The 17581-nt window shown below is 42.2% G+C and overlaps 1 non-coding gene across 1 annotated transcript; it reads left to right on the top strand.

Annotated features, from left to right (window-relative positions):
* Positions 1-15435: 15435 nt before the first annotated feature.
* LOC136221133 (small nucleolar RNA R71) lies at positions 15436-15542 on the top strand. Its single transcript, XR_010684920.1, has one exon. It is a non-coding gene; the product is annotated as a small nucleolar RNA R71 (small nucleolar RNA).
* Positions 15543-17581: the final 2039 nt, after the last annotated feature.

The raw sequence follows: 17581 nt of genomic DNA, 5'->3' as shown, positions 1-17581 counted from the left end.
TTCGGAATCAATCGCTTCAACCGTCTTGTTTTCAGGTTTTCGTCACAGGTCCTCTGACTCAGTGTCTACAGTGATGTGTGTGTTTTAAAAACGTTTTTTGCTAACATAACACATGCAAGGTAAAATGTATAAAAGTAAAAGACACGTAAAGATTAGGAGGGAACTTACCTGACCTTCACGTTGCGCGTTCCGGTGTCGTTCTCTAATTCTTTCCATCCTCGCCTCTGAAGCGGCTGTCGGCGAATGTTCCTTTCTCGGAATCTAGCGTATGTTGGCTACAGGTAAGAAAGGCTCAAAAGCAACTTAGGTATGCGACCGTGAGTAAGATGGCTCAAAAGCAACTCAGGTTCACGACCTCGGGTAAGATGGCTCAAAAGCAACTCAGGTCTGCGACCGTTAGTAAGATGGCTCAAAAGCAACTCAGGTCTGCGACCGCGAGTAAGATGGCTCAAAAGCAACTCAGGTTTGCGACCGCGAGTAAGATGGCTCAAAAGGAACTCAGGTCTGCGACCGTGAGTAAGATGGCTCTAAAGCAACTCAGGTCTGCGACCGTGAGTAAGATGGCTCAAAAGCGACCCTGGTCCACGACCGCGGGTAATATGGCTCAAAAGCGACCCTGGTCTCTAAATCGACCGCATGCAAAATGGCTCAAAAGCAACCCTGGTCTCTAAATCGACCGCAGGCAAAATGGCTCAAAAGCAACCCTGGTCCATGACCGCGGGTAAAATGGCTCAAAAGCAACCCTGGTCCACGACCGCGGGTAAAATGGCTCAAAAGCAACCCTGGTCCACGACCGCGGGTAAAATGGCTCAAAAGCAACCCTGGTCTCTAAATCGACCGCAGGCAAAATGGCTCAAAAGCAACCCTGGTCCATGACCGCGGGTAAAATGGCTCAAAAGCAACCCTGGTCTCTAAATCGACCGCAGGCAAAATGGCTCAAAAGCAACCCTGGTCCATGACCGCGGGTAAAATGGCTCAAAAGCGACCCTGGTTCGCGACCGAGGTAAAATGGCTCAAAAGCAACCCTGGTCCACGACCGCGGGAAAAATGGCTCAAAAGCAACCCTGGTCTCTAAATCGACCGCAGGCAAAATGGCTCAAAAGCAACCCTGGTCTCTAAATCGACCGCAGGCAAAATGGCTCAAAAGCAACCCTGGTCCACGACCGCGGGTAAAATGGCTCAAAAGCAACCCTGGTCTCTAAATCGACCGCAGGCGAAATGGCTCAAAAGCAACCCTGGTCCATGACCGCGGGTAAAATGGCTCAAAAGCGACCCTCGTTCGCGACCGGGGTAAAATGGCTCAAAAGCAACCCTGGTCCACGACCGTGAAAAAAAAAATGGCTCAAAAGCAACCCTGGTCTCTAAATCGATCGCAGGCAAAGTGGCTCAAAAGCAACCTTGGTCTCTAAATCGACCGCAGGTAAAATGGCTCAATAGCAACCCTGCCTCTAAACCGACCGCAGGTGTGTAGTGATGCATATAGATGGGTGAATGTAGCCTAGTTTATGGATGCGTGTAACCACCTATGTGTGTGTGCAGGTGACTGTGCGTGTGTTTGAATGTGCATAAGTGTGGCTTATGCGTTTTGCTTTATGCGGATGTATGGACATGCGTGAATGCAAACTATATACATATGGATGAGATGCTCGGATGGATTCCCTTTTCATAGGCTTGGAGGATTTTTGTAGCTTCAGATCGAGAAATGATGTTTCGGGCCGTCCCCAAGGAGTGCAAGGATGAGGGCGAGGTTAAGTTCGAAACCAAGGGTCGTAAGGATGAGGATTTGGTCTTGATGAGCTTGTGTCAAAGGGGCTCTCGCTCTTAACCAGAGTTTGACGTATTCATTTTTCCCCTAATTTTGCCTGAGCTGCCCTTTTCGGGTTTTCACCTCAACGGGATCTCTCCGATATTCTCTATCTCTCCTTTTGCATGAACTGCCCCTAGGGGTTTTCAATTCATCTTTTCTACATCTCACTGATTCTCTCTATCTCTCCTTTTGCTTGGATCGCCTCTTTTGAGGTTTTCAATCCAACTCTTTTTGTTCAATTTTTCTTCTTTTTTTTTATTGTGAATGTGGATGATACCGGATAGGACAGGGGGTTTATATCCATGGGCCATTTCTATGCTAATCATTTGATGATGAGTTCATGCCCGATGCCTTCGTTAATGGAGAAGCTTCCGGAGTGAGATGGACGTTGATCTGATTGTAGGGCCGTGCCCTCGATTAAAGTTACCGTCTTGGTGTAGGTTAGAAGTCGATGCGGGCGTATGCCCCTGCCAACTCGGGGTGAGATTTCATGTGCGCCAAACTAGGGATACTGTCGTTGGGAGTAGCTATGGAAGAGAGACGCTTTGGTCGAAATTTGACCCTTGAGAGGACAACATAGGAGCAGGGGAACCAGACTTCATGGAGCATGAGCGAGAGGAATAGTCCTTTTTTCTTTTTTTTTATTTTCTTTTTTTTATATAGATTTTGGATCGGTTTATGGGTGTTGGGGTGATTTCAGTTGAGATGGGGTGTCTATTGATGCGGGTGTTGTCATTACAAATGCGACCGTCTAGCTTAAATAAAGCACCTGGCAAAGATACATTGAATTGTTTACTGCTCAGTTTATTAACCACTGTCACCAAAGCATGCCCTTTCGGGTTTTCACACTTCAGTTATTTTAACACTCTCCTTTTACCCTGGAATTTTCAAACAAGCGCCCCGTGGGGTTTTCACTTATTGGGGTGTCCCTTATTGTTGCATAGGCTGCCCTTTGTGGATTTTCAACCTATCGGGATTTTCTTTCTTTCTTTTTTTTTTTAATTTTCATGAGAAGGATTCCTCGGTTCCCTCGAGATTGATTAAAGTTCTGAACTTTGTCGCCGCCTTCGGCTTTCACTTGACTACGCATTTGATCTTTCTTCGTTAAAGTGAGATTCTCTCGTACATTGGATTACACATTTGTTGGACAATGCCAATCGCTCTTGCCACCTAGACGCCTTTTGGCTGATCACGTCAGCTTTTGATTTATTTTTTTTACTTCCGATTGACTTGCCTTTGCCCCTTGGCCGTTTTAGCATCATTTTTTCTCTTTTTTTTTCTTCCCTTGTTTAACTTTGAGTCATCATAGGTCTAAACCCTTTCGTTGATCCTGGAACAAAATACTTTATCGCCGATAGGTTAGTTGCCCCGGCCTCGTTCTGAATGGCGCACTCCCGTACTTGTGTCCCCCTTTGGGGGGAGAAATCTTTGTCGGTGCCTCAGTGTAAGTATGGCTCTGAGGGCTCGTTGCTTGCCCCTTCTTTCCTCTTCTTTTTCTCTCCTTTCGGACTTTGTTGATTGTCGCTGAGTCTTCTTTTTGGCAAAAGTCGGTGAGAACCCTTCGTTTAATGGGTCTACGCCCGACTTATCATCGTAGAGTCAGGGAATCGTTTCTCATGATTTATTTTGTTTTTTTTCTTTTCTCTTAATTTTCTCTCTTCAGTGGTTAAGTACTGAGCAATAAGTATATTCTAGAGCTTTCGTCCGTGCCGTGATAGAAGCGGGAATATCTCAATTGAGTAGATATCAAATGTAAGTACGTATGTTTAGGATAAATTTGCGGAAACGAAATTTCATTGAATTCAAAAGGAGGTTAATACATCTTAAAAGATAAAATAAAAGACAAGGATAAAGACTACAAGTGTACTCATCTCTCTCATGCTACTTCAAGAAGCTTCAGATTCTCCCACTTCATAAGTGTCCTCAATTTTGGGAACTTCTTCTTTAGATTATCCTGATCCGTTGTAGACTTCGCCATTCAAGGAACAAGTCGAAGGCTTCATCTGTTGAGAAAGATCTGGATCACTTATCTTTCCGGCTTCGATGAGATCTTGGATTTCATGTTTCAACCTCATGCAAGTGCTTGTTTCGTGACCATATTTCTGGTGGAAGTGGCAGTAGCCCCCGCGTTTGACTAATTCAGTGGTTTGACCTCCCGTGGCTGGTAGAGGGTGAAGTATGTCATGCATTCGTAGACCCTCCAACACTTCAAACAAGGGTTGAGTGAAAGTGGAGAATTCTCTTCCCTCCCTTCTATACTGAGTGGGCGACGGAGGGCGAACAACCCTGGTAATTCCATGTCCCCGATGATGTGGATCTTGTTGTGTTCGTGAAATATGGTGTGAGACTCCTCTTGGTGGAGTGAATGTTTGTGGATTAACTTATGACGCGAGCTGGGACATAGGTTTCTCCACCACAGCTTTCGGGATCTCCCTGACCAACCTTTTCAGCTCTATCTTGAATTCATCTGAAGCAAGGATATCGGGAATAACTCGCTCGATTTCTGCTCTGAGATTGAAACCTCCTATCATCTCTTGGGAATTTTCAACCCCCTCATGCTTAGTATTCTCCGGATCATTAAGAGCACGTTTGAACTCATCAGAAAAAATGTATTTGGCTAAAGCCCCTTGCACACGGCTCTCAAGATTGTGGTTTGAATTGCTGGATTGGGCCATGAGTTGGGTTTCTAACAAGGAAAGAGAAAGGATCGGTGAGTGGAGCTTTTTAGGCATTATGAATTTTGATGATGCAATGCACGTGCGATGCGAATGCTAAAGCTATCTACTTGTGCCTCCTATAGATGGATGTATGATTTATGCATGATTCGTGATGTGCGCTTTATTTCTCACAACATAAACACGATTTGACTGGAGCTAAACCCCTTTTTTCCTTTTTCCTTTTTCTTTTTTTTTTACCAGAGCCATCGGCAGTACTTCGATCGTTTGTGCTAACTTACCTGTTTGGAAGTGCCGACGCCTGAAACCATTTCAACTGTTATACACACATTAGTACGAACCCTACAAGTTTACCTTGCAATGCTTTACAAGATGTACAATGTTGAATGACGCTTGACACGACTCACACTTGTGAGATTGAGACGACCTTCATGATAAGTAAAATTCCCTAGGACGCTAGGTAAATGAGAGTGTACCCCGATGATATCCGCGACGTGTAGATACATTGGAGGGGTAGCGACATGAGTGGTGGGAATGACATACTTGGTACATCGATATGACTCACGATCCAAAATCAACAACATAAGTGACTATTGCATGAGGTGTATGTGGGGGATTGCCATCCTTGGTAGTAATGGCGTACTTCAAAGATGCGCGGTGTTACATGGACTAATGTGACGCTCATGGTACGTCCGAGGCTCAAACAGACCGTGACGGGGACATGCGGGGCACTTGTCCGTAGTTTACTTGGTATTGATACTGATAACAGGGAAACGTCTTTCTGGGAAACACAAGTTTCCTGAAACAGGCAGGCATAGAGCGTGTGTCCTAAACTAGAAGCGAGCGGGACGAGACCACCGCATATGGGGTGTGGGTCGATGGTTAGTTTAAATCCAAGACACTAATACGTAGATGTACCAACGGAACCTTGGCCTGTTACGCAGAAAGTGGTGACGCACGGGACATGCCCTAAACAGGTTAAGGCATAGGGGAGATTCGAGTGACATACGTGATGTGCGCCAATTGTCAGCTTCTCCTGGAAAGCAACTGTTACAATGATGGGTATTATTTGACGGGATAATGCACACGGAATACCTGATACTCGAGGTTCGAATAGGATGCATATGTCAACATACGAGGTATGTGCCAATTATTAACTCCTACTCGACTCACTAGTGCTTGGGCAGAGTGGTTTGAAACATGGTGCATTTAGGAAATACGGTGACGTAGGTCGTATGCCTTAGAGGTAGCCAAACGGCAGGATGGGAGTCCCACTTGATGTGCCCCCACGATTGACTTATACGCAACTCATGAACGACTCAGGGTGTCAAGGTGTGAGCGGGATGTTCAAGACGGTCCATAGGGTACGTGCCTAAGGGTATGACTTGGACTCGATGACATGAATCACTCTATACGACAGGTACGGGCCAAAAGTTCAACTTGAACTTGTCGATACAAATGACTCGACATTGGAGGTGTAAGCAAGATGCACGTGATGACATATATGAACTTGCCCCAGATTCGACTTGAACTCCATGACATGAGTGACTCGACATCTGACATGCGAATGAGACGTACCAAACCGCGTATGGGGGGTATGTGCTATAAGCTTAACCCTGACTGGATGGTATAAACGACTCAGTCCTTGACATGTGAGTAAGGTGCAAGGGATGATATACGGAATGCACGTCAAAGGTCGGTCCAGAATTGGATAGCCTAATGACATATTTGTGGACTACAAATATTGCCGATGGCAAGGTGCAACGTATGATTAAAGCGCAAGCGGTGACATACGGGATATGTGCCGAAAGCTGATACGCGTTCAAAGCACTAGTGTCACATGTTTTGGAATACTGACGTGTTGATATACGGTGACACACCTGGTACACCTCCTATAGATTTGGCTGTTTTGAAGATGCGATGGGGTGTCTCAACAAGAACAAGGATGCGCGGGTTACCCTAGTACACTGACATGTCGACATACAAGGTACGACCGAGGGTACCAATGCGGTGTGACGATGACCTACTAGCCAAGAGGTTAGTACAATGGCGCATAGATTCATTAGATGTGACGAGGCGACCTATAAGGCGCCAGTTCAAGAGTGGATGTGACGCCATGACTTCGTGTGAAGCGTGCATCAGAGGGTCAATGTGAACCTAGGGTCCGGACAGTGGGATGACGTAAATACGAGGGGACGCTATGACGACCCACATGGCGCCCCTAAAGGTACAAATTGGAAGCGTGGATAACACACCAGTCAAGGGTTCGTTTCGAAGTTCAGGGTATTGCCCATAATTTTGAAATACGGAGGTGCTACGTATGGACTACCTCCCCAGATGCGAATGACGACAGGTAAACGAGATTCGTGTGAAACAGTTCATTCGACCCTAAGGTTTCGATCTTACAACCACATGACTTTGGAGTATAGGTGCACGGCGCACCGACACACGTGGCATGTCTTAGCGTGCGAAGGTCATGATGGCAACCTACGAGGTGAGGGGCATGGATAATACAACAACGTAATTTGGAATCACCTAGGCATTGTGTATAGCGTGGCGACATCCGTGGGTATGTCTTGAGATACGAAAGGAAGGTGACGACGACCCGTGAGATTATGGTTCTATTTGAGATCAAGGTACCAGTCATAATCTTGAGATGTGTTCGCTAAGGCGTAGCGACATACATGGTATGTCTTGAGGCGTAAGTAGAACGTGTATGAGACATATGATGAATGGTTAATTCGAGTCTCGAGAGAACCGACGTCGTGATAATTTTTTTTTGAACAACCGATATGTTGTCGGTAACATGGCGACACACCTAGTATGTCTTGAGTTGACCGTGTAGACAGCATACGGGACCTGTCCCACGATGCGAATGTTAGGATGAGCGGGGTATGACCACCAAACAAGCCTAACCATGATAGAGGGATACGGGATACATTAAGACATATGGGATATGTCTCCGGATGACGTAAACACCACGGTGAAGGCGCATGTGACATATCACGATGCACCAGGTACACTCTCTAATTGTATGAACAGGATGATAAAGATATGTGCGGTGTATCCCCCACAAAGTATAACATGGCGAAGACGTAGGGAATACCTTAGGGCCTAAAAGTACTCCCCCGGACTAACATATGAGACACATCATAACATGCTGGGTAGACCTCTCGACGGGTATGCGAGACATGGTAAAGATGCACAAGATACATTGCGATATACGGGGTATGTCTTCTGTTAGGCACCTAGCAAGGCGAGAACTCGAGTCGTGACATACGGGGCATGGCTCTAGACTAGTGTACCCGATATGGAAGACGCTTATGCGACCTATCACGATGTACGACCTTAACAACACCCGGATGCACGTGATGCATAGCGGTGCATCGAGTACACGTCCTGACTAGTGTATAGCTGACGCGATGGAGACGCACGGGACACTTCATGATATGGAAGGCGGGACGAGGTAAGGACGTATGGGATACGTCATGACCCAACTGGCATGTCTATCATCAAACGTATATAACATGGTGAAAAAGAGCCTGATATACCATGAAATACGAGGCATGCAACTCATGCCCCTCGCTTGATTCAAGGAATAAGGTGAAGATGTACAGGATGCGTTATCACACACATAGTACCCCTTCTGACCGGTGTGTAATGACGTGGTAGAGACACAAGGAATGGATCATAATATACGAGGCACAATAAGGAAAGGACATGTGGTATACATCATAGCATAATGGGTACGCCCCTTGATCGGTGTCTGAATGATTAATGGAAAATGTATGGGGGTGCATTACATCCTCAGGGGTACGACAAAGTAAAGATGCAAGGAATACGTCACCACATGACAGGTGGGACTCCTGATGGGTGGACGCGTGATGACACGACACAACAAGGACATAGGGGATACGTCACGAGAGAACAGTACGCCTCTTGACAGGGTAAGGACATATTGGAGGTGCCGTGACATACGAGGTATGCCAAAACAAAGGCGTATGGGATATGCCATGACATAAGGGTTGTACCTTCTGACTAGTGCCTGGGATACGAGAGAAATGTACGAGGTAAGCTACCATACATACAGTATGCTAAGGCGAAGACGGATAGGATACGTGACAACATAATGGACATGTCTCCTAGCTAGCATACAAACGACACGGTGAAGGTGTACGAGACGTGCCAAGGACGCATAGGATGCGTCCCAACGCCTAGGTATGACAATGCAAAGACGTATGGGATACGTCACGACATAACTAGTATGCCTCCAGAATGACACGCGACGCTGGGGTCGACTCTTTCTCACATTCCTAATAAATACGTCCTAAGTCTACGAAACCTAGAATGGCTGCACGCAATTTGGTTAGCATGCAGCGCTCTATATGGTATGACTGCAATGATTCGTTATAACTTAAATCTGACTCGACTGATGTACAACAAGATATAAATCTATACAAACAAACTAGTTAGCGAAAATCGTACATAACACGTAATCAGATCGCAACAAGAGAAAGAAAATGTTAGATATCCATCACAATTATCACATCATCTCTCTTCCATCCTTATTCCTCCACACACTCGTTGGTCCAAGTCTCTTTCCTAGGATTTTGGTATGGGCTCACATCGTGGTCCAGAGGACGCGTGATGCCGTCGATTATTGAGGAAAAAGTAAATCATCCATTAGACAATACAGTTCGTTTTGATGTATCAACATCCAGTGACTAAGAAATCGACCAAGTTGTATTGTCTTTTCGGAATAACTCGTCTTTTGTCCTTTCACGAGACGCATTAATTCGGGTTTTGACTCCCTTTGAGCGCATCTCAGTTTTTAGACGTGGTTCGAGTTATTCTTCTAGTACAATCGTTCGTTATCGTCCATGACTCGTTCCCTTTTATTCACGTGGATTCGTGTCTCGATTTTTGGATTACAACGGGATCTTTTCGATCTATCGAGAGACGTAACCATGCGTTTATTTAGTGATGACATCACTGTTGGATTTTATTTTAAGGAACGGACTCATCGCGTAACGCGTTTGTTCTTAGCGTCGAGGATCCGTTTGCTCATTTTAACTACGTGAAAAGACGGCGAGTCTTATTTGACCGCACGGTAATCTTTCGGCTAATTACAACTCTTTATTCTTCCCAATCCACGGGATATATCACCTTAGCGTGGTTATAGAAAATGAACATTTCGTTGAATCGCGTGTTTGTTCGAGGCAAGGATTTCACTGTTCTTTTTCATTTGGGTGCGAATTAAGCAAACATGTACATCGGGCCATATTTCTTGCAGTTTTGGTAACGGTCGAAATAATCGAGTCGTTAGTCAAAACCCGCAATCTCGTCCATATGGCGCGATTATACGGTTTGGTTTGATTCGGCTTCGCGATTTTAAACAGTGCATATACTTGTTCGAGACACGTATTCAATAACATTGGTTTATTTTCGTTAACTACTCTCGGGATTGATATATATCATAGATTCGGAATGATTTTGGTCGTTTAGTTCATTTTTCTTTTTCTTTTCTTAGTCACTTATGCGGACACGTCCATTTCTCTTAAGAACGACACAAGGGATAACGTTAAAGCTCGTCTTTTATGCGGAAGGGACGGGCTACTTGTGCGAAACTTTTCACGTAATACCAGGGTCGTTCGAAACAGAAATGTTCTTCGTTTTCGTTTCGTTATGATCTCATTCTATCCTAATCTATTTAAAGAATGTGAATAATGGCTACTGTTAATATAGTCTTTTGAATCGAGATATAACTATCCTTAACACCAAACCAATTCATGCTAATACGTGCTTACGTCATAACGCATTTCCTGAACATGTGCCTTCGTCGGGACACCGAAAGGGACAAGGCGGGCCCCACATGTTCATTCATATGAGATGACTAAGTCGTCTTTAGTTCAAATCGTTTCGGTGTTTTAGGGTAATTAGTACGTCGATTCACGAGTATATATTAGCGCATCGTTTCATTTTCTTTACATACTTTAGGATTTAGACACGTATCATGGCGATTTGAAAACACGAACCGATTCATTTATCACATCAAAAATAGTAACGGGTAATCCTATGGAAACTTCTAAGGCTGCTATATGCTGACACGGCTGAGCGCGGGACCTCACAGGACCGCACAAATTCGCCCCTAACGAATGGATGGGGACCCTTTGGCGCCTTACTGTAAGGGGGAACTTACACTAGCCTCTTTCGAGCGACGAATGGACTCTCGCTAGAGGTTTCGCGGAAATTACCCAAAAGGTTTGCAATAATGCACATGAATGCATACGAAAAGAAGTAATACGATCCGTCCCCGTTAAGGGCTTAATACACGCCTTCCGGAATCAAATTTCTCGCTTCCCCAGCAGAGTCGCCACTTGTTAGCCGAGGTGCCACGGCCTAATCTCCCGGGCGGACCGGGGGGTGGACACCTTATGGCGACGTAAGCGGTGATTGGCGCCGAAAGCAACCAATCGTGGAATCAAGCTGCTCGGCAGGACCGGAGCTCGGAGATATGGAAGAGTCGCCACCCACGAATGGGAAAATGAACACCGATCCCTTTCGGGAGACTGGTGTGGGTTCGGGAAACTTAGGTACGAGCCGAGAAGGCTAGCTCCTTTCCGGAGAAAGGCTACTAGGCACCCCGACATCGCCCGGTTATGAATCACCGGCCTCCTACTCAGCATGTTAGGCGATAACGGACTAATCGTATACTTCTTTAAGTTTAAAATTCATTTGAAACCTTTTCTTTCTTTTTTCAGAAACCGTTTTGAGCATATATTATTGGAAAGCCATATTAGTAAAGAATCACCCATTTATATTATACATACACAGAGAAGGGGGAAGAAAGAAGTGATTTATTTACAACTTTATTTAAATGTCATGTCGTGTGTTTATTCTACACTAACTTATTTCCCCAAAACGAGTTTATTTACATGGTTCGCACCTTAATCGCCATTGGAACGATTTAGGTGCGTTTTAAAACCCCAATTGATGAAGTTTACCCGAACCGCCGTTGGAACGACTCGAGTGTTTGAAAACGTTAAGATAAAACCTTTTAACGAGAAAACGTGGTTAAACATACAAGTCAATTTTATTTTGTACAAATCCTTTAAGAAAATGATTCAAAACTTCTATGATTCACAAAGAAAACGATTTTAATTACAATGTTCGCTTAATCCGTCGTTGGAACGGATTAAGGTTTTAAAACGTGGTGTTTTGAAAACGATTTGAAATATTACAAAAAAACCACTCTATCTACTTACATTAGAAATCTCTAAAAATTCATTAGTTTAAATAATTAAATTGAAAACTCTCTTTTTGTGATTTATTTTCCCTTTTTATTTAATGGACTCTTTACCTATTGTAATTACAATAATAAACTCATTTAAACCAAGATTCACACTTAAATAAAGCCCATTTAAAACATGGACCCATGAATAGTCCAAAAGAATAAAGAAAATAACTTAAGCATATATATATACCTTTAAATCAAAAAGAGAATATGAAAATAAAAGTTGATAAAAAGAAACTATGTAATAACAAAGAAAAACATATATGAAAATACTAGGTACAATATATTTATACTTTTAAAGATGTGAAAATAATAAATAAACCTCATAAATAAGAAAATAACATTTATCCAAAATAATTTCATTCAATAATCAATAAAATAACCCAAATATCCCAAAACTACATATATACATAACTATTATAGTTTTAAATATCAAAAAATAACATATACTAATATCTATTGATTATTTCCCAAAATGTCCAAGTAAATACCCTTCAAAATAGAATCTAATGTAACTCAAATGAAAAGAAAACATATATATACATATACTTATGTTTAAAAATTGAATAAAGAATGATATACAAACATCCTAAATAATTATATAAACTAAATATCTAAAATAGTTTGAAAAACATAAATTACATAACTATACATATATATATTAAGGATTAAAAGCTTAAAAGTTGAGAAAAAGAGACTGAAATGGCATTTTTTACGTTTTGGCAGATTTACCGACGGAAAATCCGTCGGTAAACAGCAATTAGTGACAGAAATGGCAAATTACAGCAGCACCCTAATTGTTTCCAGATTTATTCAAAAGCTTTAAATTAAATCTAATTCAATCGTTTTGGATTTCCGAACTACCAAAGATGGATCATAGTCAACAACGGAAGTTCCTAAAACGACGCTTTTATTTTCAAACGTTATTTGGAAATTCTTTAAATTAAAACTTATAATTACAACGTTTTCAATACCCGAACTACCTTTTTATCGGATCACGGTTCATATTGGGATATCAAAACGAGGTTCTAGTCCTCGGATAATACCTTAAATTCGGTATCTGACAGTCGAAGCCGATTGATTCCACGAGTCGTGATTTTCCGTTTTTTTTGTATTTTTTTAGTAAAAATTTAACTTTGGGAAATTCGGAATTTTTGAGAAAAAAAATATTTTTCTCAAAAAAAATCAATTTCTCTCTCTAAAAATGTCTAGAGTGAGAAAGGCTCCAAAAATCCCCCTCCCCAAATGCATGGGGATCCGTGCCTTTTATAGGCAAACGGGTCCCCGGACCAATGGACGACGCCCGAGTAAGATCGGGCGTCGCCCAAAGGGTTGGGCGGCCGCCCAACATTGTTGGGCGGCCACCCAACGATTGTTGGGCGATCGCCCAACGATTGTTGGGCGAGCGCCCAACGCGAGGTTGGGCGCGCGCGCCCAACGGTCGTTGGGCGTCCGCCCGACGCAGTTGGGCGCTCGCCCAACGGCCGCCGGGGCGCGTCTCGCACCGTCGGGCGTGCATGCCCCGCGGCCGTCGAGCTCATGTTCCGCGCCGTCGGGCGTCCACGTGTCATGACCGCCGGGCTTGCATTCCGTGCCGTCGGGCGCCCACGCGTTGTGACCGCCGAACGTGTGTTTCGCTCTACCGGGCGCACACGCCCCGTGGTCGACGAGCGCGCGCCCCGCGTTGCTAAGCTCGTGCATTGCTTGGACGTCAAGCGCATGCTATTCGTGATTGGACGCGTGCGTCCGACGAGCGTCGAGCGCGCGCTTTGCATCGTCGAGCGGGTGTCCGACTGTCGTCGAACGCGCGTCGGCTGCCGCTAAGCACTCGCACTACGCACATCACAACAGCGACCCACTGTAACTTATTTATTTTATTTTTTTCGAAACTTTCGGAATCAATCGCTTCAACCGTCTTGTTTTCAGGTTTTCGTCACAGGTCCTCCGACTCAGTGTCTACAGGGGTATTACAATTGAAGGCGGAACTGGTCCATCTTCTCGAATCAAAGGCTCTGGGTCCTTATCTTCTAAATAACGTCATTGACACATTCCTCGACTAAATCAAGTTTCATACAAGTGAATTCCTCCATAGGGTATTTCATCGCTTTGTTCATATTAAACTCGATCTTATCTTCTCATATCCTTAAAACTACCTTCCCTTCCGACACATCTATTAGAGCGCGTCTCGTGTTCATAAACGGTCTACCGAAAATTAAAGGGCAATTTACATCATATGCAAAGTCTAATATAACAACATCGGTAGGAAAAATAAATTTATCGACTTTGACTAAAACATATTCAATTATACCATATGGTCTCTTAGTAGTTTGATCCGCTAATTGCAAAATCATATTGGTACGTTTGATATCTTCTTCTAAACCTAACTTGTTAAAAATAGACAACGGCATTAAGTTTATACTTGCTCCTAAATCACAAAGACAACTTGGGAATTCAATGTCTCCCAACTTACACGGAATAGTAAAACATCCGGGATCTTTGAGTTTAGTGGGCAAATTACTTGACACGATTGAACTAGAGTCTTCAGTTAACGAAATGGATGAAATTCCTTCCCAACTGATTTTCTTTGAAATTAAATCTTTTAAAAACTTACCATAGTTAGGAATTTGTGTGATTGCATCCATAAACGTTAAATTGATGTGCAAATTTTTAAGTTATCAAAAAACGTTAGAAGTTGTTTGTCATAGTCCTTATTTCGGACTTTGTGTGGAAAAGGTGGTTTGGGTACAAAAGTTTTGGTACTTGTGTCAAATGGTGAACTATTTGTGTTTAAGATATCTTCTTTGGACTTTGGTAAATCAGTTCCTGGTAATGTTGCATCATTGGGCATTTCCGGCCCTTGATAATTTTTTCCTGAACGAAGAGTGATAGCCTTTACCTGCTCTTTCAGATTTTCTTCCGTATGGCTGGGAAGACTTCCCTCTTTTCGGGATGGAATTGATTTAGCAAGTTGACCAATTTGAACCTCCAAATTATGGATGCTAGATGAGTGGTTTTTAATAAGCTGATCGAATTTATTTTCGATCCGTTTAAAACCATCGTCGTGATTACTTATTTTTCCACTGATAGCATCTATAAACTTGTCGATTTTAGAAGATAAAGTGCTAATCGTATCTCTTGACTGATTTTGATAATTAGTGGTACGATTTTGATTAGCACTTGCATTATTGTTATTGTTATCTTTCCAGTTAAAGTTAGGATGATTTCTCCATCCAGAATTATAAGTAGTAGAATAAGGATTGTTAGTTTGGTTTTGCCCTTGGACAAAATTTACCTGTTCTATCTCACTTATGTTTTCGTAATCCACATCCATTTGGATTGGATTACCATTGGTATCGCGTGGTGCCATAAACTTATCAATTTTGTGCGATAAAGCAGAAAATTGGGCTTGTAACATCGCGACTGGATCAAGTTCCACTATACCTTTAACTGATGGTGTGGTTGAGGATGATGGTTTTGCCACCGGTATATGTCCACGTTCTGCGGGCCATATACTGCTGTTGATTGTCATTTCCTCCAAAAGTTCTCTTGCTTGGGCTGATGTTTTCTGCATAAATAGCCCTCCCGACATAGCATCTAATGAACCCCTAGTTGTAGGATTTAGTCCATTGTAAAATGTTTGCATTAAAAGTTCAGCGGGTAATTGGTGGTGTGGGCATAAACGTTGAAGTTCTTTAAAACGTTCCCAAGTTTCATAAAGAGTCTCATTATCATTTTGAGAAAAAAATGTTAACTCCTTTATGACTCTTGCGGTTTTTGCTAAAGGAAAATATTTCGATAAAAATGCTTGGGCTAATTGTTCCCAAGTGGCAAAAGTTGCAACTGGCATAGAAGTTAACCATTCTTTGGCTCTATCCTTCAAAGTGAAAGGAAAAAGGCGAAGTTTGATTGCTTCTGCAGTCACATCTGGGATTTTAAAAGTGTCACAAATTTTAAGGAAATTTGTTAAATGGGTGTTAGGATTTTCGTTAGGTAACCCGTAAAATGTTACATTATTTTGCAACATATTAAGCAAAGCTGGCTTAATTTCAAATTGGTTTGCGGTGATTCTGGATCTAACGATACTATTGGTCACACCGGCCACACCTGGCCTAGTGTAATCCATAAGTGTTGGTGGATCTTCCATTTTTTCTGGCTCGGTATATGTTTTTACTAGAGTCTTATTTTTGTTTTTCTTGTTTTTCTTGTTCTTCCTAATGGTTTTCTCAATTTCTGGGTCTATAGGGTCTGGTACAATGCCTGAACTTCGAGAACTGCGCATGAACCTGAAATCTTGCACGAACCGAAACTACCTACAAAACAGAATTTGGAAAATAAATAGATTAATAAATTAAAATTAATAAATTATAAAAGTTAAAATAAGTATGTTTAAACCTAGATTCGAAATAAAACACGAAAAATCTAAAATTTTGTCAAAAATTTTGGCGTTCCCTGACAACGGCGCCAAAAACTTGTTGAGCGATTTCTGCAAGTGCACAGTATACGCTTGTAGTAATAAAAGATATCGAACCCACAGGGAACGCTTTTTAACTAAAACCTTATTTAATTCAGTTTTATTCACGTGTTTAGGTTTAACAAAAGAAAATCGTTTAATTGATTGAATTGGTTCAGATAAATTAGGATTAGATAAGAATATTATATTGAGTTTAGATAACAATTCCGTCTTGAGATTTTGATTACAAGACAGATACTTCCGTAATTGGAATAAATAGAAGGTATAAAACTTATTTTCATAAAGGAAAGAAAACAACTTAAACTTTGGTAGGATTATGGACATGTAATAATATAGGAATTTATTCAATTAAATGGCTTTGAACTGTAGAAATCTCTCTGGTTTGGAGCAGATGTCTACCTTAATCAGATTAGTATTTTATATCCGATAAGCCGCGATCACGATCATATCATCCGTAAAAACTAATTCTGTCAAATGTTCAACAAAGTTCTTATATGAATAAGATGGAATAGAACGTTTAATAAAAACACCAATTTATCATTTTGAAAATCATTTTGTCAGAACAATATCAAAATAACAACAGAAAGAATGTATTGAATAGAATAAATATATCATTAATGAAATGTGAATCTTCACAAGTTAACAGAGAAGTAGAAACATGGAAAGCATTGCGACGAAAACTTTGAGATCCGGGTTGTCAATCTTTCCCTCAAACTCCATAGGTTTGTCAGACCTCATGCGCTTCAGCCGTTAATTCTTCTCGCTGAATCTTCAGAATAGAGACTGGTCAGTCTACTACCAGAATGAAAACTTGTCTCTGATCAACCTTTGAAACTAAACTAATATTGTGTTTATAACTAATCTAATAAAAACTTGTGTACATCAAGTTTGTTTACACAGAAATGAAATCTAACTTTCTGATTCTTTTCTGAATCAGAAACTCAACATAATAACTCTCTTCTCTAACTTTCCTAACTTAACCAACAACATTAATTTCTGAAATGGATCACTTATTTATAGTTGTTGAAGGGTTGTAAATGATGGGTCGTGTCTGTTGGTGAATGGTCGCTTTTATCCAAACGAACAGACTCGTTTCTCAGATTAAAACATGCGAAATATATGCAGAATGCTTCACTGTCGTGACTGAGATTCTGAAAATCTCAGTCGCGACAAGGGGTGCAGGGGCGAGTTGAAGATTCCGTTCTTTTTCGTGACGGCTTTCGTAAGTCGCGACTGAGATTATGAAAATCTCAGTCGCGATAGGGACTTGTCTCCCCGTCTCTCGACTGCTTCTTGTCCTCCTTGAGTGTTCTTCTGACTGATACGTATTCTCG

The sequence above is a fragment of the Euphorbia lathyris genome, chromosome 2 (assembly GCF_963576675.1).
Source record: "Euphorbia lathyris chromosome 2, ddEupLath1.1, whole genome shotgun sequence".
Lineage (NCBI taxonomy): Eukaryota > Viridiplantae > Streptophyta > Magnoliopsida > Malpighiales > Euphorbiaceae > Euphorbia > Euphorbia lathyris.
This window is presented reverse-complemented; position numbering and strand designations above follow the sequence as displayed.